Source organism: Cyprinus carpio, chromosome A10 (assembly GCF_018340385.1).
Source record: "Cyprinus carpio isolate SPL01 chromosome A10, ASM1834038v1, whole genome shotgun sequence".
In the NCBI taxonomy this organism is placed as follows: Eukaryota; Metazoa; Chordata; class Actinopteri; order Cypriniformes; family Cyprinidae; genus Cyprinus; species Cyprinus carpio.
In genome coordinates this window covers 1,739,193-1,765,599 of record NC_056581.1, presented here as the reverse complement: position 1 = coordinate 1,765,599, position 26,407 = coordinate 1,739,193, and the positions used below count along the sequence as shown (strand labels likewise).

The 26,407-nt window shown below is 36.0% G+C and overlaps 1 pseudogene; it reads right to left on the bottom strand.

Annotated features, from left to right (window-relative positions):
* Positions 1 to 12,751: 12,751 nt before the first annotated feature.
* LOC122146325 overlaps positions 12,752 to 26,407 on the bottom strand; it is a 126,753-nt pseudogene continuing 113,097 nt past the window's right edge.

The following is a 26,407-nucleotide window of genomic DNA, read 5'->3' as shown; positions in this document are numbered from 1 at the left end:
GGTGTGATGATTAAAAAACCTTGACAGTTATAAAACCTGGACAATTTCCTCCTCCAACATCTCTGAAACAACAGAACAAGATGTTCTGATTCAGCTGAAGACTTTTCAAAACTTTTATGCTAATAAAGTTATCTTGGTTTGGAACATAAGGGTGAGTAAATGATGACAGAATATTAATGTTTGCCTTTGACTACCAAATAGTGTTGCACACCACCACAATATTCACAGAACTTGGTGTAAGATTTAGTTTGGAACTACTTTCACTTAGAAATTGCTAGCAAATTTCACAAAAAAAAATAAATAAAATAAAATAAAAATTAAGAAACAGAAACAGACACATTGAAATAAACATGAAATTTTGAAGTATAAAGGGTGAAATTTTCTTGTAAAACATACTTCAGTCATTTTTTTTTTTACTATTATTCACAATTTTGTGAAAGTAAAAAAAAAAAAAAGATTTTTATATATTTATCAGCAGAGATTTATTATTATTATTGATTTATTATAAGTGTAACCATATTGACTTTAAGAGAAACATGTGGTCAAAAACATATGTGTCACTCCTTCAAATATGATGTCAGAAAGCTCAAACTATTATTTCTAAAGAGGAAAAGGTCCAACCCAGTCCCGAGGGTGAAACAGGCTTCATGCCAGCATATCACACGGAGAATTTGCACAGTCAACACAAGAACAATCTGTGTTTAATTAATATAGGCAAACGGGGTCAATGTTAACAAGCTATTTATCCAAAGAGGGGAAAAGTGCAGCACTCTGCGAGAATCCATAGTTGTGTTACGAATCCGGTTCGTGAAAAACACCAACCTATACTGCCATCTCAGTGTTTCCATAATCAACAGACGGTTGATCCATATTAAATCAATGCGTGTGGTGGTTGGTGAATAGAGCTATTTTTGTTGACAATTGTACTGACCAAACAGAAAAAAAAGGAATGATAAGCTTTCATGCACATGAAGTGCAGAAGTAATCTTAGTTGTACTTGCGCAGATCATATTTTAATGCTACAAACAAGGGCATAATGGGGTCGGTGGAGCCTTGATTTTACATAAAAGGCCTTCGCATAGTGCAGTGAGGCTAATAAAGGATGAAGAGAAACCTTTGGTGCTATTCGTCTTCTGGGAGACACAATTAATTTGCTATATGAAGTCTCTGGGCTTGTAAAATGTAGAGTCAATAAAGCAGCACACAACACTCATGACAGGTGAATTTTATGGTAAAAGCTTTTGGAACGTTTCCACTCCGCTTAAGCTGGTGATATTACCTTACTTTAGATAAACAGGATTGAGTGCTGGAATAAGACAAAGAACAGACAACAGATGGGGGAACTGCACTGTGTGCAAGTAAAAAAAAAAAAAAAAAAAAGGAGAAAAAAACAAGCTCTAATCTTTGAAAAGCGGCACTGAGCCAGAGCTGTTCTTCACAGGCCTTCAGCAGAACATGTCCCAGCCCTCATCAAATCACTGTCCTCAGATTTGTTGGGAAAAGGTAATGGTAGTCACACACACGCAGACTTTTGACTATCAGAATTAGGAATGTGAAAACCAATCCGCAAATGTCTTGTTGTATTATATAAATCATGAATAGGGTTGAATGTATGAAATAAAATATAAACAATTAAATACAATTCCTTTCAAAGGACTGGTTAATGTTACTGGAAGAAGTCTTTAGTTATATTGTGAAATATTATTTTAATTTAAAATATCTTTTTTTTAATCGGAATATATATATATATGTATGTATGTATTCAAAAACTTATGAAGTTTTTTTTTTTTTACAAAGGTTTTTGATTATATTATATTTTATTTTATATGTTCATAGATTATTATCATGCTGTTTTCACCTCAATTCGAAGAACTCCATCATTTTACCCAAGCCTGAACTTTACAATGTTAAATTTGTAATCATTTAATCATTACTTAATCATTTAACGTTTATTTTGTTTGTAAACAAGCTGATTGAGAAAGAAAGAAAGAAAGAAAGAAAGAAAGAAAGAAAGAAAGAAAGAAAAAGAAAGAAAAAGCAAAAAGAACCATTAATTGATTATAAACTTAAATGTGTTCTAATCCAAGACCTCAGACATCTATATGATATCTCCTGTGAGGAAAAAGTTAATTAACTCTAATCTGGTATCACAGTTTTTCTGAATTGCTAAAACACTAAAACCCAATCTCTGAACCAAATTCTCACTAGTTTAAACCAATTTGTCGAATAAAGCACTCTTTTTGCTAAACCTAAAACACATTCAGGAAGTTAGGCTCTATTTGCAAATCTCATGTATTTTTTTGCAAAACTCTAAACACATTCTCATTCACTGAAACACTTATCACACTGTGATGCATTTGTGCTGCATCATTTACACTCAATAATTCAAAATTGTCCACACTCGTTTCTAATATGATCAAACCAGCTGTACAAAATATGAGGCAGTTCAGAGTGCACAAGTGGCACAGGTGACTGAATGATGATACGTACAATAGATGGAAACAACTTGAAAAGGAGAGTAAGATGTGGAGGATGAGGAGACAAAGAATAAGGTTGAGAGAGTGTTATCAAGGCTGGATCTGTCAGACCAGAGGTTTTTTTTTCTCTCTCTCTCTCTCTCTCTCTCTCTTCGTCTACCAAAAAAAAAAAAAAAAAAAATTATTTATATTACTTGTGATGTGGACAAAGTCCTCAGGCCAGACTCAAGCACAAAGACATGATGCTAAGACAGAATGAGTCTCTCATTGACCCTGATTTTACAATTGCACAACTTACAGTATTTGAGTGTACTGTAACATGCTATTTATTCAGAGTTTCATTTTACCTTTTTGACCTTTGCAGTTGGACTGCAGTATTTTTGCAGTATCTAAGTACTGAATACATACAAACATTCAGTACTATTCAATATTCAGCACAATACCATTCATGCAGTACAAACAATAGGCCTATACAATATATTCACCTTAGTTGCAATTGCTATTTTTTGCAACTAAAATTTTTCTTTTTTTTTTTTTTTTTTTTTTTTTTTTTTACAGAATTGCAAAATTGTTTACTTAATACAATATACTTTTTTTTCTGTAATGTTCTGGATGCTGTGTTCTCCATTTTTCTCTGTAGTTTCTAATGAATGCTCTTCAGTTTCTTTCTTTATTGACTCACATGTGTGATCTGAGGACAACGTTTGATTTTGAGTGCAAGTGAAATGCTTTTGCAGTGATTGTTTGATTTTGATGGAAGAGTCAGAGGTTTCGTGAATTTAGCATTAGTATTTGGATTTGAGTTTAAGGTTTTGAGAAAATGAGTGATGGTTTCAAGAAATGTGTTTTAGCAATTCAGGAAAACTGTAAACAAAATCGGTGCTTCAGGATTGAATCATTGCAAGTTTGACACACACACACAGAATTTTCCTCCATTTTCTTTTCAAGGAAGCCTTTCGTTCTCAATTAGACGCTTCACAGCATGTCCTCTTGGCTTTCCTTCACTTTGTGATGAATATGGGCAATGTTTACAGTGTAACCAATACAGGCTGGGCCACTGAAGTGAAGAGATGAGGAAGAGGAGAAGGAGGTGTGGAGGGGGAGGATGGCAACAATGTTCTGCCAAGGGAAGCGTTCAATTTCTTGCCTCATTTACAGCAGGTGTGTACAGGTAGAGGCACACATACACACACAGTAGGAGTCAACAAATACTCAAGCATCTGTTCACCAAACTACAGTCTTTCAAGGACAACCGGATCTGAAAAACAAGAGGCACTTCAGAAGATTACAGACCTTGAATCTGTGGGAATAATAAACAGCACCAGAATCATCTCGTTAACTTGCACGCAGTTTCAATCCGTAATCCATTATTGTGGAATAACTCTGTGATTTCAGATGCATTTTGTGATGAGAAAAACAGCATGACAAGTCATGTTCTCTCATGGTATGTTGCTCATCGCCCATTCAACCATATAGGAGACCTGGTGCAGATTTGATGCTTCACTCATTTCACTGAGAAACGATTGTCTTCCAAGGAATCTCGTTGGGATGAGAGTCACGCATTTTGCTGTTCTGCAATCCTGAAACGCCACTTGAAATTGCTTGCCAATATACATCAACTTTAGACATATTCCTAGAATGGCTGATTACGGTCAAGTGGACGTGCTATGAGACAAGTGTTTCGACTGACATGATGCATTCGTGACACATGCCCAAGGAGAAAGACACTGTAAATTCATACTTGAAATTGAGCACACAGTCCTCCATGGAATGGAAATTTTGTACGAGTCTAGAAAAGTCCAAATGCCAGAAATCAAAAATCATTATAGTGTTTGTATGAATAACAGATTGTATCCAGCTGATAAGCATGAAAGTGCATTTGGCATTTGTTGAGTTCAGTAGAATAACTGAATGAAATGGGTTCAAATGTTTGACTTAGCCAGAAGATACATCTACTGTATTACCAAAAATATTAATATCATGTTTAGACCCTTGAAGCAGCATCTGCAGGCCACTTTAATTCCATTTTGATTTTTGATTATGATAATGCAAAATTATGATAATGCAAAAAAAACTTATTAAATTAAGTTTGAAGTCATGATTATTATAGGTTAAAATGTACAAGGTGATGGGAGGAAAAAAATTATTAATTTTACAAAAATTATTAATGCTTTTGTGTTGATTCACAAAATGTTTGCGTTCCCACAAGAAACTTTGCAACACTAGTATACAAAGTTTCTAGGGAGAACACAATAATGCAAGAAAACTTGAATGTTTGGAAAGTGATCTCAAATATTCTGCAAGTTAAAGGCAAATGTTTAGAGAGCGAATGCACAGTGTCTAAGGGGAATGCAATAACGCAAGAAAACCTGAATGTTTTGCAAGTTGCCAGTAAACGAAAAGTTCTTCTGAGGAATGTAATACTTTTGTGAGAGAACACAAGTGTTTTGCAAGCAAACGCAAAGTTTCTCAGGGAAACACAATGCTTTTGTAAGAGAACACAAATGTTCTGTCAGCAAATGCAAAGTTGTTTGGGAGAACACTACTTTTGGAAAAGAATGCAAATGTTCTGTGAGCGAACACAAAGTTTCTCTGGTAAATGTTATACTTTTGTACGAGAAGGAAAACGTTTTGAGAGCAAATGCAAAGTTTCTAGGGGGAACACAATAATGCAAGAAAACGCAAATGTTCCTTGAGGGAATGCAAAGTTTCTCTGGGTAACTCAATACTTTTGCGAGCAAAGGCAAATGTTTTGTGAACGAATGCAATGTTCCTCGAGGGATGCAACACTTTTGCGAGAAAAGCCAAAATGCAAGGATTTAGGGGGAATGCAGTACTTATGTGTGAAAAGGCAAATGCTTTTTTGAGCAAATTAAAAGTTTCTTATGGAAACACAACACTTGTAAGAAAACACAGATGTTTTGCAGGGGAAAAAAAAGCAAAAACATGGAAATATAAGTTTTATTTCTATCTATTTTTTTTTTCCATCACCGTGTATAGGTCAGATATTAGCAGGGCTGCAAACATGACAGATTTTGAAGAAATTCATCTCGAATATAACACACTGTGTGTGGTTTGTGGAGCTTGCCAATTGGAAGTGTTTTAAATGTTTAAAGCGACAGTGTAAGGCAAAATAATTAACATATCTTTTTCCCCAGCACTTAACCAACTAATACTAGCACTTACCTTTTCTTTTCTTGTCTATCATATTCTTAAAAAAAAAAAAAAACCTGGCTACGTGTTCTGTACTAGACTAACTGAGACTTGTCGTGGCACTTGTACACTGTTGTTGTTCTCTTGTTGGTCTGATTGCTTCTATTGTTCTCATTTGTAAGTCGCTTTGGATAAATGTGTCTGCTAAATGATTAAATGTAAATGTAAATGTAAACATGATCTTACTTATGGAGTTATTTATTTATTTGTATGTATTTAGTCATGTATGTAAGGGTATGTGTGTAGGTTGAATTGATAATATAATTTTAGTTTTTTATTTATTGCATGCCTGCAGGTATGAGAAATGAGAGAGTAAATAGGCTTAATTTCGATTTCATGTTGACTCGAAAGGAAGTGCTTGTATAAAGTTGTGATGCAACAGCACCCATGTCTGATATAGCACATATCCTCCATTATTCTGAGATCAATTCATCTATAAACCTTCAACAGCCATTTTCAACATTATTTCAAACTCCTCAGCAAAAGTAACTGACTTGATGTCAAAGGCGAGCACCCTGACTAAGATGCATTAGCCCTCCTGCAATATTATAGATTGTTTAAATAGCCTCCTAAAAACAAAATTGATCCACTATTATCAATGACGCTCACTGGTGAGATAACGTACAGCAGCTCTCCATTGAAGGGGAAAAAACGCTATTGATTACAAGGCATCTTTTTAATAAAAACATACCTCCTTATGGATTTTAGACAGGCCCAGCTAGTAATGGCATGCATGACCTATAAACTGTGCCGAAGATAAATGAACAGCCTCAAAGGGCTGCTGTTGTGATGTGTGCGAGGAGTTTGCCACAAACGTCAGGGTGGACAGCTGGCAACAACCGGCCTCTTTTGACAATCAGAGTGATCGAACAACATCAGTCGGCAAACTCTGGCAAGCAGCCAACCAGGAGTATTTTTTAGTGTTTGAAGAAGCTCAGGATTGTGAGCCTGGAAAAGACAGTAAGGTAGGAGTGATGTAGCTCAAGGGAGGGAATGCTCAGTTAACGGATGACAGCACAAGGACCCAATCTTAAAGTAGAGGACAAATAACCTTCACGGGACAGCAAGCAAGGCTTTGTCACTTATTCTACGTGGATTTTTCATATATAGATGTTGCAGCTTGTTCACGAGTTTTATGAAATGTGAAGAGACTGAAACTGTGAGGGAATGAAAATGACAGATGACAAAAGTTGTTTTTTTCCAGGAGCAGCCTTATGAACTTTTTTCTTCAAAGTGTACAGCCTTTGAAAACATATGAGCACTCAAAGAACTAACAAAAGGTAAAAGATAAAAATGTAGCAGAAGAAAACTATACAAATGAAAGACTGTCTGATTCAGAGTCTTTGCCAGATGTTTCTGGCATCCAGTCAGTTCCTGTCTTCACTGAAAGAAAAATGTTTCATGATGCAATGAGACAAAATCACAGCCAAATTATTTGATGTTTAATAAACAGCTACAGTATGTGGAGTGACACTGATAACTATACGCCACAATGCATTGTGCTTGACTTGACCTTAATTTTCAGTCTGAGCATTTTAGTCTGACTTCTGAAGGATCATGCTACACTGAAGACTGGAGAATATATATATATATATGTGTGTGTGTGTGTGTGTGTATATATATATATATATATATATATATATCTATATATATATATATAATATATATATATATCTATATACCCCTATATATATAGATATAGATATATATATATATATATAATTATTTTAATATTAACATTCACATTTTTAAACTGTAATAATATTTTACAAATAAAAAAAAAACTGCACAAGGGAACTTTTTCAATAACATTAAAAAACCACAATAATTTCAAACTTTTGACCTGTAGTGTGTGTATATTATATATTAAATATATAAGATGTATAATGGGTATATGTACATATTTTAGATGAAAAAAAAGAATATAATCAACTGAATGTTATGTGTAAGTACAAATGTGTAACAGGACATTGTTAACAACACTTTTTGGTAATGAAAGTACAAATGTGTAACGGGACTAACAGCACTTTCTTGGTAAGGAAAGTTTTACACTTTATATTAGATTAATTATGTAATTACTCTGATGTTACACAGCAGCGGCCAGTAAGTTAGGCTTTAAATATAAATTGTGGTTGGTGTCCAGAATGTAACACTTTATATTAAGTGGGCAGTTCCTGAGGAGTTACCATGTAAGTACACTGGTATAACTGTGGAGCACCAACTCCAACTCGAGATCCAATTCCTCCCACTTTACATATCCTAAACCTACCCATCCCCACCCCCTGGATCCCATTTCCAAACCTAAACCAACCCATCTCCACAGTTACCAATCCCATTTCCACCCCTAAACCTACCCATCTCCCCCCCTGGATCCCATTTTCACCTCTAAACCTTCCCATATCTATCCCCTGGATCCCATTTTCACCCCTAAACCTACCCATCTCCACCCTCTGAATCCCATTTCAGGGCTCACAAAATCGCTAGCCCGACGTCCCAGTCCTATTTCCATTCGGGCTACCAAAATTCATCACCGCTTTGCCCGACGGGCTATCTTGAATAGTGATATAAAATTTTTCCCTTGATTTGCGTTGTTCATTTGCTTGTAGAGGTAGAACGGATCATAGTTGAACGTTTGCACTTGTTTCTAAGTCTTGCTGATTTAAACATTCAAGCACTTTAAACCATTCGCGTGCATTCAGAGCTGCACGCACTCATTCAAAGCGGGCACAGAGAGCCGTGTTTTTACAGACAATGCGTGTACACAAAATTGATTCCTCTTTCGCGTATCCTTGGTTCTGAATGAACACATACACACAAAATGATCTCAAAATAACTGTCTCTGCAAGTATTCTGGTAAACACAGTTGGTTATGTCTTAAGTGAACGTATACAGTGGAGAAAGAAATCTCCTATAAATACCTGCTGCTCCATAAGCAACACCTGCTGTCAGAAAGTGACATTTGCATCTTATTCACAAAGCTAAAATTAAGCCATTCTGTTTTTTAGTCAAATTTTGAAATTATACAATCTAAATTTTTTGGATCTGATTCAAATCCAGTGGTTGCCTCTGATTTTAAATAGAGCACAGGCAAAGCCTTTTGTTTGTATTATTATTATTATTATTATTATTATTTACAATTTGATTTGGGATTTCTTTTAAAATTTAAAAAGTTTTTAAAAAGTTAGTTTTATTATTTGACATTTCATTTTCACAAAGAAATATGGAGCATTTTGTCTGATAAATAATAAAAGGACACATTTTCATTTATAATTTGTCTTGAATTTAGTTTTGTAAATATATATATAAATTGTAAGAAAATTGTATAGTGTAATCTGTATCATGAATTTTATTGCACCGTATGTTGAGTGAATTGTTACATGCTACTAGTTTTTGCTGATCATGCTGTTTTGTCCACAGTAAAGTTCAGCTGTTGTCATTTTTTATTTGGGCTAGTTAAATTAATTTTGGGCTACCAAGATCTGAAGAATGCCAGCCCGAAGGGCTACCAGGGATTTTTGGGTTTTTTTAGATTTTGATTTCCATGAATTTACAGCACCCATCTACACTCCATTACACGAGTACTTAGTGAAGTGAAAAAAAAAAAGTGCTTTATTTATCAATGTATTTATCAATGAAACTTACACAAACCATCCTGAGGGTTGTTACGTGTGTATTTACAGAAATATTACAGCTGTAGATACTATGTACCAATGTGTACTTACACTGTGGTTACATACTAAAAAATACACATTTAGTTATTATGTAAGTACACAGGTATTAGGGACACTTAATATAAAGTGGGACCAAAAAGATCATGTCCTTGATCTATTTATGGTCCAAAGGAGCGACAAAACAGCAGTGCTTGTCTAAACCAAATGGCACACACCAGTATTTATATGAACCCGTTGGACAGCACTGAAAGAATTGATTTTGCGGACCAGTGAAAGCACAGCGCATATCAATTTGGGCAGTGCAGCATTGCATGGTTTGACTGGGTATTAATGTAAACACAGTCTGTAACGGATATTTAAGTTAACATAAACAGATCGGGTTGGGGGGGGTGTAGGATCTGTGCATTAGACCTTGGAGTGTAAAAGCAGCCAAACATGAAGGGGCCAATTTTCTGTGAACTTCCTTTCCAGTGTTACGACAACAAAAGCACAGTGAACCCAAATTTAGTTTCCTTTATGATTCATGATTTCACCACAGCATGTTGAAGAGCTCATCCGTCCCCAGCATCTGCTCTGAACGATCCTAACCCCTCGTTTTCTATGACAACAGACACCTGAACAGATGGATGGCACCGCAGACAGACTGGGCCCGCTTTCGTTCTTAAGTATACTGAGAATCGCTGACAGAGAGAATGATGGAGCACCTGGCGTGGGAGAGAGACCTTCTGTTATGCCACTGTAAATTGGCTTGACAAGAAAAACGTTTCGCCTCTCAATGTCAGCCATTCACGCGCTGGCATAAACGGAACTGCAGCCCGGAAGGTGTGGCGCAGGAAAAGGAAAACTGATTCGCTGAACACATTTCCCTCATTAACCAAGCTGCCTTGAGGCCGTCAATTACACTTTCCGTTTTAACGGCTACAAAAAGCCAGGCTGGAAATTGCCAGTATGTACCAGAGAAAGTTCCTGCTAGTAATGAATAAAAGAACATTTAACTGGATTTTACAATTTCAGAAGAAATGCTTGTCTCTGCAAAACTTGTCATCTTGATTCTGGGCTGCTCTAAGTGGTTGCTAAGGTGTTGATAAATGGTTTCTAGGAAGTTTTGCACAGTTGTCTGGGAGTTGTTAGACAGTTGCTAAGTTGTAGGTGGTAGATTATAGTCATTTATAGGTTGTTAGGCACGGCATGTATTTTATGGAGTATTTTTAGGTGGCATTGCATGGTTGCTAGGGTGTTCTGTGGTTGTTAGGGTGGTTTCTAAAGTATTTGCAGGCAGGTTATACAGTGTTATATATGGTTGTACTGGATGGTTGCTAGTGTTCTTAGACGGTTGCTAGGATATTCTGGTAATGTAGTTGTTTGGATGTTCTAGGTTGCCGCTAAGGTGTTTATATATGGTTTCTATGACGTTGTTTGGTAGTTGCTTGGGAGCTGTTTGAATGTTGCTAAGTTGTATGTGGTTGCTAGGTTGTTCTAGTCAAGGTGGTTTATACTGTGGTTTTAAATGGTGGATAAGATGTTCTAAGGTTTTACAGCAGGTGGTTGCTAGGGTGGTTACTAGGATGTTGCCAGTCAGTTGTTACAGTGTTCTAAGTGATTGCTAGGGCATTTCGAGGTGGTTGCTATGATGTAGTGAATGGTTGCTTAGACAGTTGCTAGGATATTCTGGTAGTGTAGTCGCAAGAGTGTTTTGAGTCGTTGTTACAGTGTTTCTAGGTGTTTTCTAGAGTGTCCTGAAAGGTTGATAAGGTGTTGATATATGGTTTCTAGGGTATTTTGCATAGTCGCCTAAGATTTGTTAGACAGTTGCTAAGTTGCATGTGGTTGCTAGGTCATGTCTAGGTCACTTCTAGGTCATTATAAGCTATGTGGTTAATACTGTGTGTTTTAGGTGTTGGCTAAGATGAACCAAAATGTACTAAATATAAGCTTTAAAAAAAAAAAAAAAACTTTACTAATACAATTGATTATTTGCAAGATAATTTATAGTATGGCTTTAAGTGCTGGCTGAGATGTTTTAGGGTGTTATTTCAGTAGATGCTAGTAGTCGCTAGGGTGTTCGGTGGTTGTAAGGTTGTTTTCTTTGGTGTTGCTAGGCAGTTGTTACAGTCCTCTGGGTGGTTGCTAGAACATTGCTAGGCAGTTGATGTGATACAGGATGGTTGCTAGGATATTCTGGTAGTTTTAGGTGTTGGCTAAGAGGTTGTAAGGTGTTGTTATGCGGTCGCTACGGTGTTCAGTGTTTAAGGCAATATCAAGTGTGTTGCTAGGCAGTTGATACAGTGTTCTATGTTGTTGTTATGGCATTGCTAGGATGTACTGGATGGTCGTTAATGTTCTTAGTTGCTAGGATATTCAGGTACAGTAGTTACTAGTGTGTTCTGGGCTGTTGTTAGAGTGTTTCTAGGTATTTGCTAGAGTGTTCTGAGTGGCTGCTAAGGTGTTGTTATATGGTTTCTAGGTAAGATAGTGGTTTCTGTTTGTATAGTTGCCTGGGTATAAGTTTTATGTGGTTGCTAGATAATTTTTTCTTTGTTGTTTTTTATTATGTTGTTTGTTTTATGGTTTGGTTTGGGTGGTGGTTTGATTTTTTGTAATTTTTTTTAGTTGCTAGGGGGTTAAGGTATTGTTTGGGTGGTTTCTAAGATGTTGCTAGGCAGCTGATACAGTGTTCAAGGTGGTTGCCAGGGCACTGTTAAAATGTAGTGGGTGGCTTCTAGGATTTCCCGGTACTGTAGTTGCTAGGTTGTTCTGGGTTGTTTATAGAGCGTTTCTGGAACGTTCTGAGTAGTTTCTAATATGTTTATACGTGATTTCTAGGGTTTTGAGTAGTTGCCTGAGAGTTTTCTGAGAGTTTTGGGTGTGACTTTGCAATTTCTAGGGTATGCTAGGTGATTGTTTATGAATTCTGTATGGTTGCTAGGGTATTGCTAGAGTGTCTTCAATTCAACATTTTTTTTATTTTTTTTTTCCACTTGTTGAAATCTTTTCCAGTAACTTCTAAGCAATTTAAAAACACACTTTTTTTCTTGTCTTTTTTTTTTTTTTTTTTTCATTTTATGGAAGCTCATGTTATGTGCTTGTTTTCAATGGTTCCATTGCCAAATTCATTTGGCCAAAAATGAAGAACTTTATTAAACATTTTTAAAGCACACAAGCAAAGATTAAAACTTGTCATTTCAAACTTTTCTGAAAAATCATTTTGGCTCTCAAATAAGCAATTACTAGCTCACATGGTTTGGCCTTTACTCAACAGAAACTTGGGGGCCAATTTTCACTTCTTACTTGAATGAAAAGACAAAAAAAAAAAAAAGCTTCAAAAGGAAGTTTGTTCAGATTTGAAACTCTTTGCACTAAAACAGATGAGTCGTCTTACAGCTCCATATGTTTCTAACAGTTTTATGTTCTCATTATCTGGCCATTGGACACAGAAGGTGGCCGACAGGTCACACTCTTTTAGTTCTCCCTCCCTCCATCACCTTCAGTTTTTTTTTAATCTTATAATGTTCCACTCCGACCTTCCTTAACTGCTCTGCAGCCTGAGAAAGGGAGAAAAGTGAAAGAAATAGACAGAAAAGAAAGATGAACAAACTCACTTTAGACACTGAACAACTAACACACACACACTATGTCTCTTCTGCTCACCAAGGCTGCATTTATTTGATCAAAAATACAGCAAAAATAGTCATATTTTGAAATATTATTACAATTTACAACTGTTATCTACTGTAATATATGTTAAAATGTAATTTATTCCTATGATCAAAGCTGGATTTTCAGCATCATTACTCCAGTCTTCAATGTCCCATGATCCTTCAGAAATCATTATAATATCCTGATCAAGAAACATTTCTGATGATTATTAGTGTTCAGTTCAATATTTTTGATTTAAGGATTATTTGATGCATAGAAAGTTCAAAAGCATAACATTTATTTGAAATATAATTTTCTTTGTAACAATATAAATGTCTTTACTCTCACTTTTGATCAATTAAATGCATCCCCACTGAGTAACAGTATTAACTTATAAATTAATTAATTCATTCATTTAATCTTGCTGATTCCAATCCAGAACAGTGATGTAGTTCCAAATATAAAAATGATAAATAAAGTAAAATAATCAATTAACATATCTAAAGTATTGAATGATCCAAAAATGTATTAAATATGTTTTTTTTCTACTAACATTTACTAATACAATTTAATACAGTTATTAATTGTATTGTCTTTTTTATTATTTTAAACTTTTTATATATATATATATATTTTTTTTTTTTGCTCTAAAACCTACTCTATGCATAAATAATGTCAACGTATTTAATGAGCTGGAGACAGTGCTATTTGTAGACCATCAGATACTATATGTGCCTACACGGAAACTGAATAATAAACCTGTGCTGAGAAATATTTCAAAATAAAACTGTGGCAAAAAGGCAGATTGCTGTGAAAGCACATTCTGAAAAACACACAGTGAGACCCAGACCCTCCAGCGACGTTAGACTCTGCATTCATGTCTAGCGCTCACAGCGGAGGAACCACCAGTTGCCGACTCTCTCCTGAGATAAGTCCCTGCAGGGGTGTGATTAAATGTCCTAGCGTCTGTGTCACTTCCTGATCCAATCTCTCTGCCACAACACTCTTTAATTCCTCAACAACCACCGCTGTGGCACGTGCTGATGGAGGCTGTTGCCGCCGTTGAGTGAGAGGTCAGTCTCATAAACACTGGCAGCTGGGCTTGCCATGGGAGTGCCACATTCATAAAGCCATAATAACTGTAACAGCACATTAAATCACCCCAGAGGTTCAGCATGATATTCCAAACGAAAGCCGTTCAGTCATGATGTTTGAGCGCAGCAGATAAAAAAGCACCCATTGCATTATCCTTAGCGTCCCTGCTAAGAGTCACGTAATGCTTGGCAATAACCAGCATGTGAATATGTGCATGTGCACGCTAGGAAACAATTGGCTACAAATATGGCCATAGTGAGCGGTGGCGTACATGAGCTCTGAATATGGCATATATGGCAACCTGGATTTAAATCTGGCCTAATGAGATTAATTGACTGACCCTAAAATAATAGAATACAGTCATCATTAAATTACTGTTCCAAGCTCATATGACTTGTTTTTCTTTCATAAAACACAAAAGTAGATGACTGACCATAACTGTGGTACATAACTAACTAAAACTACGGATAATTTATTGAAATAAAGCTGAAATAAATTGAAATATAAACCTTGGCAATGTACTAAAATAGCTGAAATAAACGAATTTAAAGTTTAAATTGATGTACAAAAATTACAAAAACTGAAATAGATATAAATTTAAGCTAAACGGAAATATTAAATAAAACATAAAATTACTAAAACTGAAATTATAATTTAAATTATTAATAAATACTACAACAATATATGAATAATACCAAAAATAACACTGCATAAAACTCATGCACATTTTTCAGAAGTCATATAATAGCTTTGTGTAATGAAAAATACTAATTTGAATGATAAATAACAAAAGAAAGAACATAATACAAGTTTAGAGCAACTAGTTAAAAATCATAAAATGACTCTTTCCCTTTCTGATTGATTGATTGATTGATTGATTGATTGATTGATTGATTGATTGATTGATTGATTGATTGATTGATTGATTGATTGATTGACAAACTTAAGTCTGAGGATGCTTGAGTTACCAAAATGTTGCACACAAAATTTCATGATAATTTTATCTGACACACCTGGATTTGGGTGTGCAAGGCACTATATTTTCTATTAAGTCTGGAGGTAACAAAAGACATTTCAGTCATGCTTTAGTTTGGGGACCAATCCTCACTATTAACAAACCATTAACTATGACTTTTGCCTCAATAAACTCCTAATTTGCTGCTTATTAATAGTTAGTAAGGTAGTTGTTAAATTTAAGTATGGGGTGGATCAAGGGATCTAAAATATAGTCATGCTGAATAAGGAATAAATATGTGCTTTATAAGTACTAGTAAACAGCCAATATGCTAGTAATATGCATGCTAATAAACAACTAGTTAATAGGTAGAATTGTCCACTAAACTAAAGTGTTACTAGAATTTCAAAGCATATTATTTCATCAGTGGCTCAAGCTGAATTTCTCCATGTCTGTCAGTAATAGACCACTTCTAAATCAGTGTCTGACACTTCAGAAGGAAGCTACAATTTCATGGTCAAAGACACTACTGTTTCTCTGAGCTGCCGGCCAACTCGACCAAGTAGAAACAGCAAGGAAAAGTGATTTCATAACATATTTCATCATCTCATCCACTTGAATCTCTTTTTCCCAAAAATACTAATGCAGAACTTGGTGTAACAATATCGATATAGTTCTGTGAGGTAAAATTTAGCAGTATATATCACTTTTCCTCCCCACTACTGAATCACACTAAAGCTAGGATTTATAATTCATACAAACAGTGTCCAAAATGTATATGCACTGGCTTGTAAAATGGAAACTAGTCACTTTATTGTGCTCACACGCTAACTTGGCTTTGAACTCGCCACCAATGGCAACCCAGCTCAGCAGACAGAGGTCAGGTCGACAGATAACCAAGCCCAATTTATCGCAGCCCAAACCATTCTCACTCGTTTAGCTTGAAGAAAAACAGATGTCCTGGTTTAGGACTGATAACGCTCACCGTTTGCTGATAAATTTTACATTCAGGTGTACAAGCTGGGGAATGGAAATGGGTTTCCTGAGAGTGTGAAAGGGGCTTGGATCGCTGTCGGGAGGCGGGCCACTGATTTGACCCGAGTCGTTGCGACTGACAGAGTCACAGCGTGACGGATCAGCGTTGATGGCCAGTGTCCTGACAACCTCCGGATGGAAGGCTGTAATTTGATCAAGCTATCAATCAGTACTTCCAGATGGGCATCAATCAAGAGCGTAATGCTCTGCACCCTTTTCCTCCTCACTTTGGCAGCCAAGACAAGAAAAAGGAGACATGACTGGACACGTTAATTGAGCAGGTGAAGTAGGTGCCGAAATGCTGGAAATATGAATCATTGTAGATTAAACTAACTTCCAATGATACTGAGGACAGTAGCTCAGTAACGCTGGAAGAGCCGCAAACTCTTAAGCGTGAGATTATAACATTGCTTAGGACTCCTTTGTTGAAACCTAGAGGAAAACAACAAAAGTCACCTCATTTAAAAACCTGACAGCAGCGGTTGTCAGGATAGCCACTTCAGAAGTCATTTATAACCAGTGGTTTTGGAGAAACGGGGCTGAGTACAGTTAGGTCATGAAATCCCGGCATTATATATATATATATATATATATATATATATATATATATATATATATATATATATATATATATATATATATATATGTTGATCGTCATATCATTTTAATATTGTGTGTAATTGTTTTATTTTCTTGTTGATCGTCATATCATTTTATTATTGCTCTGCATTTATCCCATCCAAAGTACACACAACAAGGGCACCTCAGTCGTGGTATTGCCGGCCCGAGACTCAAACCCACAACCTTAGGGTTAGGAGTCAAACTCTCTAACTACTAAGCCACAACTTCACCCGACTTTCATATATAATTATTATTATTATTATTACAATTATTATATTATTTTTTGCTTTTGTTAAAATAATTAAAAGATGGTCACAAGATAAATATTTAGATTTTTTCCCCCAGTAGTGTGTTTTATTCAAACAATTATGAACATTTTTGCATTTAAATACAGAAGAACTTTGCCTGTTGAATATTAAAAACAAATGAACAAACAAAAAATCTGGATCTCTATGTTTGCCATGCAAATCAACTGTCCCTGCTCGTCTCCAGACTGGATCTCTTCTCTCCACTTTCCCTAACTGCAGATTCAATTATTAGATCTGTCAGCATTAATATTTTTATACTTCAATTTCTTTGGGAGGATCAAACTGTAGCACTGTGTGTCCCAACCAGACGTGATGCGACACGATAAAATGTATCTTCTCTGTGCAGTTTTTTTTTCTAACCACCGACATATACACAATGTAAGATAATGTAGCTTTCTGATGCTACGCTTGAATTTTCATGCTACATTATTTGAAATTAGCGTGGGCCAAACATTTTTCTCTCACGGGCCGAGTGTGGCCGCGGGCCGCATATTGAGGAACCCTGCTCTAAATGTAGTGGAAAGATAAAAACACTCCTGAGTCAGGACACGAATACAATCGAGAGGTCTGCATGGGTGTTAAACTGAAGCCCAAAACCAGACTGTAAATGAAAACCTGTGACCTAATCTGAATGGTATTGTCAAATTTTATGGCCAAATTGGTCATTGCTCAGTCGTTTTATTTTCCTATCAAGTGAGTAACCCAGATGCACATTCACAGAGAGCAAAGAGCCTGCTAAGAATTATGTTAAAAATAAAGAAATATGTTCTATTTTAGTAGTAGTAGTAGTAGTAGTAGTAGTATAAATACAATGAAAGAAAATAATTTTAATTATATGTCCAGATGCAATTTATTAACATAAAACACATTTATATTTTATATTATTATTGTTATTATTAATATTAGTAGAGAATAATATTTGAATAATAGTTCATATTTTATTATTATTTAATATTTAAAAATAAGAATATTTATTTTAAATATGTTGTTAGATATACCACCAGCCTGCTAAGAGTTATGCTAAAATTATTATTATTATCATTATTTGTTGGTGTTGTTGTTTTGTTGTTTATGTTCAATAATTATTATTATTGTTATAAATGATAAATGATAAATATTTAATTTCAAATATTATTCAGAATTATAATTGTATATATTTGCATATTGTTTTAAAGAACCAACAGCCTGCTGAGTTAAAATATTTATTATAATATGTTTTATTAATAATAATAATAATTATTATTATTATTGTTGATGTTGTTGTTGCTTAAATGTTATTTTTTCCACTAATTCATTCTTTTTTCTATATTAATTGTCTTTAGTATAGGATCATTTATGTGAAAACTGGATAATGCTAAATGCCAAAGACTAGAACATGTTATTGTAAACACTGTCATTATGGTATGTTTAGAAGAAAACATACCTGTTCAGGTGTCAGATCCCTCTGTTCATTAGCTAGCATCTCATATCCAACCATAAACTTGTGGATGGTTGCGGATCGCAGTAGAGGAGGATAGTAGTGGGCATGAAGCTGCAAGTGGCTCATGTCTTCCTTTAGATAACTTCCTGTCGCGGCCCTGGAGAGCAGACTACAACTGTGACCATACATGCTGTACTGTACTACAGTTGGACGATATTAAGAGTATCATCATATCTACATTCAATTTAATTTAAAACTTTAAAGAACATATTCCCAAACCAATTTTCTTCCATAATGTGATGCCTTTTCAAATGGAACTAGACATTAAATGAAGAAGAAAAAGAGAGAGAGAGAGAGAGAGAGAGAGAGAGAGAGAGAGAGAGAGAGAGAGAGAGTTGGATTTTATCCATCAAGAATGGATTTGATGGTGAAAAAGAGTTGTTACACCAGAATAGAGACAGAATTGAAAACAAGTTTGCAGTGGATTGAGAAGGATTGAAATGTAGTTCAAGGAAACAATATTAACCTATTTCTGCTGAGAAAAAAAAAAAAAAAAAGATATAATTTGTATATAGAAAAAGAAGTTTAAGTCATCCTAAAAAGCATTGATGATATATGTTGCATACTACCATATTAGTAACTTTATTTATTTATTTATTTACCAACCTGTAATTATATACTGTTATTGCTATAATCATTAATGGGTAACACTTTATTTTAAGACCAATTCTCACTACTATTTGCTTATTAGCATGCATATTACTAGCATATTGGCTGTTTATTAGTACTTATTAAGCACATATTAATGCCTTATTCTGCATGATCATATTTTAGACCCCTTAATCCACCCCACAGCTAAACTTAACAACTAATTTATTGTTTATAAGCAGCAAATTAGGAGTTTGTTGAGGGGAAACTTTTAGTTAATAATGAATATGTGTTCCCTGTTCTAAAGTGTTACCCATTTAGGTTAGGGATAGTTTCCCCCAAAAAATTAAAAATCATCATTAGCTCACTGCCATGTCATTTCAAACCTGTAAAAATCTCTTTCTTCTGCATTAAGAGAAGAAAAGAAGAAAAGAAAAGAAAAAAAAATGTGTTTTTGACAATAATATTCAAGTCAATGGGATAAAAAAGTAACAGTGGAGGTGACTGACTTTCATTGTATGCATACAAACAGTAAAAAAAAATTTAACTATGCAAAATTGTCTGAATTACTGAATTACAAACGATTATTTACAATAATCTTCTAGAACAATGGCTAGATAGCTGCCATTTTAGAGGTGGACTGAGTTTATAAAGACAAACGTTCAATTTATGGAATGAGGCTCCGTGACGAATCTTGCAAAATAAGGCCAAGAACATTTATTAAAAAAGTAATTGGGCCAAGTTTAATTTCACATTGACTTCAATAGTGATGTCAAGACCTCTGCTGACTGATCTTTGTGAAGAAATGAAAGTTCAGTCATTCCCATTAAGACGTTAAGACGCAGTACGTGATGGCTCATTAATTTAACTATGTGTTTCATTTTCAGCAACAGATCAGACAGAGCAAAAAATGCTTGCTATCCCGAAGGAGGACATTCTCAAAACCCCTCAAAAAAGTCAAACTGACTTGGCATCCATCTGTCTTTCCAAGCGAAAGAAGTGTCTGCGGCTACATCAAAGCTGAATATGCTGGACATATGCTAAAACCTTAATTAAAAACCCAGTCAACATACAGAAATAGAGCCTGTGAACGTTTGGATGCCAGTGGCATGCGAGACATCTCTTGTAAGGTTTCATGGTGCATATTAAGTTATAAAATGGCTGTGAGAACCAGCGGTTTGGCCGTCCGCCCAATCCCAGATCCCCCGCACTTATCCCCATGTAATGAATGAAAAGCATATCATGCCAGTTAAATCAGATTCATCCTGACTGCTCCAGTGAAACGGCTGTTCTTTTCCTGTGTTGACATTTACTCCACTGCCTTATGATGGCTGGATGTTACTGGGTTTGGATCAGGTCTCGCTTCCCAGCAGTCACATGCTCACACATCTCTTTCTGGCCCATCTTGGGTTTCTCCTCGATTTTGTTGACTTTCCTGGTTTACATATGGCTCTCAGCTCTCAGGGATTAGTTACTTCAATGCAGTGCGAAGGTATGTAGTGATCACTGGCTAACAGCCATTTTTGTCCCGTGCCAGTGAAAACAAACAGTTTGAACATGTAAAAACACTTGGCACAATGGCCAACAATATCAAGTTCGGTGATCTGAGCTCAATAAGACATTCAACGTCTATTTAACAATTACAATGATGTCATCTTTTCTAATAAAATTGTGAACATTGCATGGAATCTGTTTTGAACAAGACCTTCTTATAACGATATTAAAGGTGCTGTATGTAATGTTTTGATTGTACTAAAGCATAAAAACACCATAATACATTTGCAGATATTTAGGAAACAAGCTAAGTTCACATACTTGAAAAACAATGCTAAAGTTATTCTACTTTGAAAATGTGCATTCTGTGTCGGAATGTCTGTTTTTGTTTTGGACTCTGTGATTACGCCCACTTACAGTGTACCCAATAGTATTTCTGTCATGACAATGTACATGGCAATGTTAATGTATTTGGTCTTGGTAGAATAGATCTGCCACGCTGCTGCTACTGCTGCGGCAGAGCAAGTACCAAGACTTGCTACTGCCAATATATCAACACTGCTATGAGCATGTAAGAAATATTGCTGCTGCAAATATAACATACATGAAATAACCCCCATATAGCATACATGAATCACCTCGTAGCAGATCTATACAGGTGGAGCTGGGGAAGTTGGAGGGTTTCTGAAGCAAGCTGCAACTGCTATGGTAAGCCCTAGTCATTTGAATGCTGAGCACCGAGCTCATTGGCTACCGATACAGGAGAGAACCAATCAGCTGTTCCATGTGATAATGATGTCATTAGGTCGGATTGAGTTTGACCTATCGGATGGCGCCATCTAGAGTTTCATGCCAGAACTCTGTATTTCAACAACCTGGGTTGCCAGTTTGAATAAAACACAGCATACTGCAACCATGGTAGTGAGCAAACAAACTGGGTCAAAGATTGCAAACTTTATCCAACCTAAAAAGCCTCGGCATCCATCTAAAAAGCTCTATGACCGCAGAAATATTAAAACGCGGATAAATCAACTCATCACTTTTACAGTGTAAGGTTTGTCGCCTTCCATTGTCAGTTGTGCTGGTTTGTGTTGTTTGTCCTCAATCTGAAAACCCACATGGGAGTTGAGTCTGCCTGAGGAGCGGGCAGGAGAAACAATATTTTCAATTTAGACCGCAGTACACATTTCAACCACTTGTCATTATTACATACTGCACCTTTAAAATTCATGAATATTGCTGAATATAAATAAACCAACCAACTGAAGGCTATGCACTCAGGAAAACAATCCTAAAACCAATGTCTAATCCAATATCAATAAAAAATTAATTAAAAGATACTGTAAAAAGATACGGCATGGAGTGACAAACTGATCACATTGTTAGTAATAAACTGAAATAAAGCAATAAAGTCATAATTATAATAATCACTAAATACTGTATAAATAATAGGGAAGACCAGGGTTAAATGTCACAGTGCTTCCTTTTTTATTTATTTATTTAAAAGCTACTAAACATTAATACCATTATTGTCCAGAAGTAACTGACCCTGAAAATGGGGCATGTTGTCACACTATATGGGGTAAGGGGGTAAAAAGGTCAGAAATGTGAATGTGGCCAAGTACAGGGATATCCTGGATGAAAACCTTCTCCAGAGTGCTCAGGACCTCAGACTGGGCCGAAGGTTCACCTTCCAACAAGACAATGACCCTAAGTACACAGCTAAAATAACGAAGGAGTGGCTTCACAACAACTCCGTGACTGTTCTTGAATGGCCCAGCCAGAGCCCTGTCCACGAACGTTTACCATCCAACCTGACAGAACTGCAAGGTAAATTAGGTAATCTTTAGATCAAAAGTAATTGGGTCTTATCAAAAGTAATTAAGACACACACACACATATATATATATATATATATATATATATATATATATATATATATATATATATATATATATATATATATATAAAAAAAAAAATATACAGTGGGTACGGAAAGTATTCAGACCCCCTTAAATTTTTCACTTTTTGTTATATTGCAGCCATTTGCTAAAGTCATTTAAGTTCATTTTTTTCCTCATCAATGTACACACAGCACCCCATATTGACAGAAAAACACAAAATTGTTGACATTTTTGCAGATTTAGTAAAAAAGAAAAACTGAAATATCACATGGTCCTAAGTATTCAGACCCTTTGCTGTGACACTCATATATTTAACTCAGGTGCTGTCCATTTCTTCTGATCATCCTTGAGATGGTTCTACACCTTCATTTGAGTCCAGCTGTGTTTGATTATACTGATTGAACTTGATTAGGAAAGCCACACACCTGTCTATATAAGACCTTACAGCTCACAGTGCATGTCACAGCAAATGAGAATCAAGAGGTCAAAGGAACTGCCTGAAGAGCTCACAGACAGAATTGTGGCAAGGCACAGATCTGGCCAAGGTTACAAAAAAAATTTCTGCTGCACTTAAGGTTTCTAAGAGCACAGTGGCCTCCATAATCCTTAAATGGAAGACGTTTGGGACGACCAGAACCCTTCCTAGAGCTGGCCCGTCCGGCCAAACTGAGCTATCGGTGGAGAAGAGCCTTGGTGAGAGAGGTAAAGAAGAACCCAAAGATCACTGTGGCTGAGCTCCAGAGATGCAGTCGGGAGATGGGAGAAAGCTGTAGAAAGTCAACCATCAGTGCAGCCCTCGACCAGTCGGGGCTTTATGGCAGAGTGGCCCGACGGAAGCCTCTCCTCAGTGCAAGACACATGAAAGCCCACATGGAGTTTGCTAAAAACAGAGAAATAAGATTCTCTAGTCTGATGAGACCAAGATAGAACTTTTTGGCCTTAATTCTAAGCGGTATGTGTGGAGAAAACCAGGCACTGCTCATCAACTGTCCAATACAGTCCCAAGCATGGTGGTGGCAGCATCATGCTGTGGGGGTGTTTTTCAGCTGCAGGGACAGGTCGACAGGTTGCAATCGAGGGAAAGATGAATGTGGCCAAGTACAGGGATATCCTGGATGAAAACTTACTCCAGAGTGCTCAGACTGGGCCTTGACTTGTTGCATCTTTCCCAAAAAGACTCATGGCTGTATTAGATCAAAAGGGTGCTTCTACTAAATACTGAGCAAAGGGTCTGAATACGCAAATATAATACGCAAATATAATAAAATGTCAACAATTCTGTGTTTTTTCTGTCAATATGGGGTGCTGTGTGTACATTAATGAGGAAAAAAAAAGAACTCAAATGATTTTAGCAAATAGCTGCAATAAAACAAAGAGTGAAAAATTTAAGGGGGTCTGAATACTTTCCGTACCCACTGTATATATATATATATATATATATATATATATATATATATATAATTTATGTTATTGTAATGTCTTAATTACTTTTGATATCTAAAGATTACCTAATTTATGTATTTTAATACTGTATAGAGGATTTATAGAATAACATACATGGCGACCTCATCTGACTTTTATGAAAAATAACCTTGTTCTCTTTTGTTTAAAATCTCTCTCTCTCTGTGTATACACACACACACACATACATACACCAAACAAAATTATAAACACAACACTTTTTTTTTTTTGCCCCCATTTTTCATGAGCTGAACTCAAATATCTAAGACTTTTTCTATGTACACAAAAGGCCTATTTCTCTCAAATATTGTTCACAAATCTGTCTACATCTCTGTGTTAGTGAGCACTTCTCCTTTGCCGAGATAATCCATCCACCTCACAGGTGTGGCATATCAAGATGCTGATTAGACAGCATGATTATTGCACATTTATTCAGAGAAATAACTGACTATATACAGTACGGATTTAAAGACATAAAGCTTTATTTCCAAGATAGTAAGTTAAGCTTTTTAGTTCAGTATATAGCAATATTAACAGATGCTTTTGTATTATTCATTGTAATATATTCAAATCCATTTCTGATACTAATACGTTTATGTTTAATAATTCCTGAATAATTACGTACATAAAGAAATAGGCTATATTTTGTGTTGGATCGTTACCTGTGTCATCAGTGCGCAGCAGACACACCCACCTAAACGGTTTAACTATATCGCTTATACTACCCCAAAAGACCGTAAACACTGCAGATAACATCTGAAGTAAACATTAATTTACATACACATTACATAAAAACTAATCCCATTTGACTGATTTGCTTCAAATCGGGTGATTTTAGGACAGCGGTTTGAATGTGACTCAATGGTGCTCTCTGCCGGTAGGGATTAGTAAGATGGCGGATTGAACACTTCCGGTGGCTTCACTGCCTGCTGGCAGTTTAGAACGCGATGAGCGATCCAGTCATATATAGATCAGTGTCGGTGGCTTCACTGCCTGCTGGCAGTTTATTTAGAGCTTTTATTCAATTAAAGTCTTCACATTTCTTGTCCACAAAGATACGCTATGTTTACTTGTTTGGGAAGGTTGAAGCTATCTAATAATTCCCAATTTGCACCACCCTGCAGAAATGTCCATAAAACAAACAAATTCCACGAGAGTAAAAGCAGGATTTCAGTGCTGAGAAGTTCCACTAGTTAGGGTGACTGGCTGGTAATTTTCCCTTTGCAGTCTGAATAATGTGCCATGACTGTTTATCCTGTTTCTCCAACTAAATATATGAACCCTTAAAAGATGCCTCCAACATACTGATCCTGATTAAATTATTCAATGTGAAACACATTTAATTTCTTGTTCAAAAAGAGAGGTTGTTCATTATATAAAGAGTGAATGATGAATAAATTGCAGATAGCTGTGGTCCACAGTACGGCCCACACTTAAGCTCCAACAGCCTTGAGTGATGAAGCTAATACCTGTTCAACATGCTAGATGTGTCTAAACAGACTGAAAGCCACCTGGCCAGATGCACTTGCTGATCTTGCAGACTTCTGTTCTTATTACAGCCTTCAATCAATATATGTTCATCTGCTATTACAGAGGATAATTATGAAATGAATATTGATGACTGAAATGTCAATTGTCAATGAATGAATTGTAATAAATTATCACCTTAAGGCCTGTTCACACTGAAAGTGTGTTCATGTTTACCACTGTTCGGGAAATTTTCGCAAGCAAAATCATCAGGAACTTCACATACAGATGATGGATTTCACCAATGCAGATATGGCATCAGTTCAAGCTGATCATGGCATCACATGATTTCTTCATTGCACTGACCAGTAGCAAGCTGTTTGGTTTGTGCATGAGTTGTGCTTCATTGCTACGTTATTGGCAATGAACAATGGACCTTTATGTCTATAAAATTTGGCTGAAATTATATATATATATATATAATACAAATACATATACTAAAATAATGACCCCATTACCTCAGGGGGCACATAACAAATATTAACAGAGAAGTCTGTCAAGGGAAAGACACAGGTTTACCAAGGGAAACCGTACAGTGGAAACTACATACCAGGTAGTTTCACATGTTTGGGCACCTGTTACAGGGGGTGACAAAGGTATATAACACAAGTACTGAACCTGAAAACAGACTCTTCTGAACGCTCAGGCTGCTGAAGGAACTCAACCAGGGTTCACCCTTCAGAGGTAACTACACTGGAAGAAGATATATCGCACGTATCCACAAACCTAAGGAATGGAGCTGCAAACAAGACACAAACAAGAAAATCCGCCATCAAATTACCTGTTCAATCCCAACACACAGGAGGAAACCGGTTCAACCTGGAGATTATAGAATCTTGTGAAAGTACAGGTGTCACCTAGAACATAACCAGGCCATGGTTTCAGGATAATGTGAAAGTCAACTGGCCCAAACACAAGGCATAGACTGAAAATGCCTGCAGG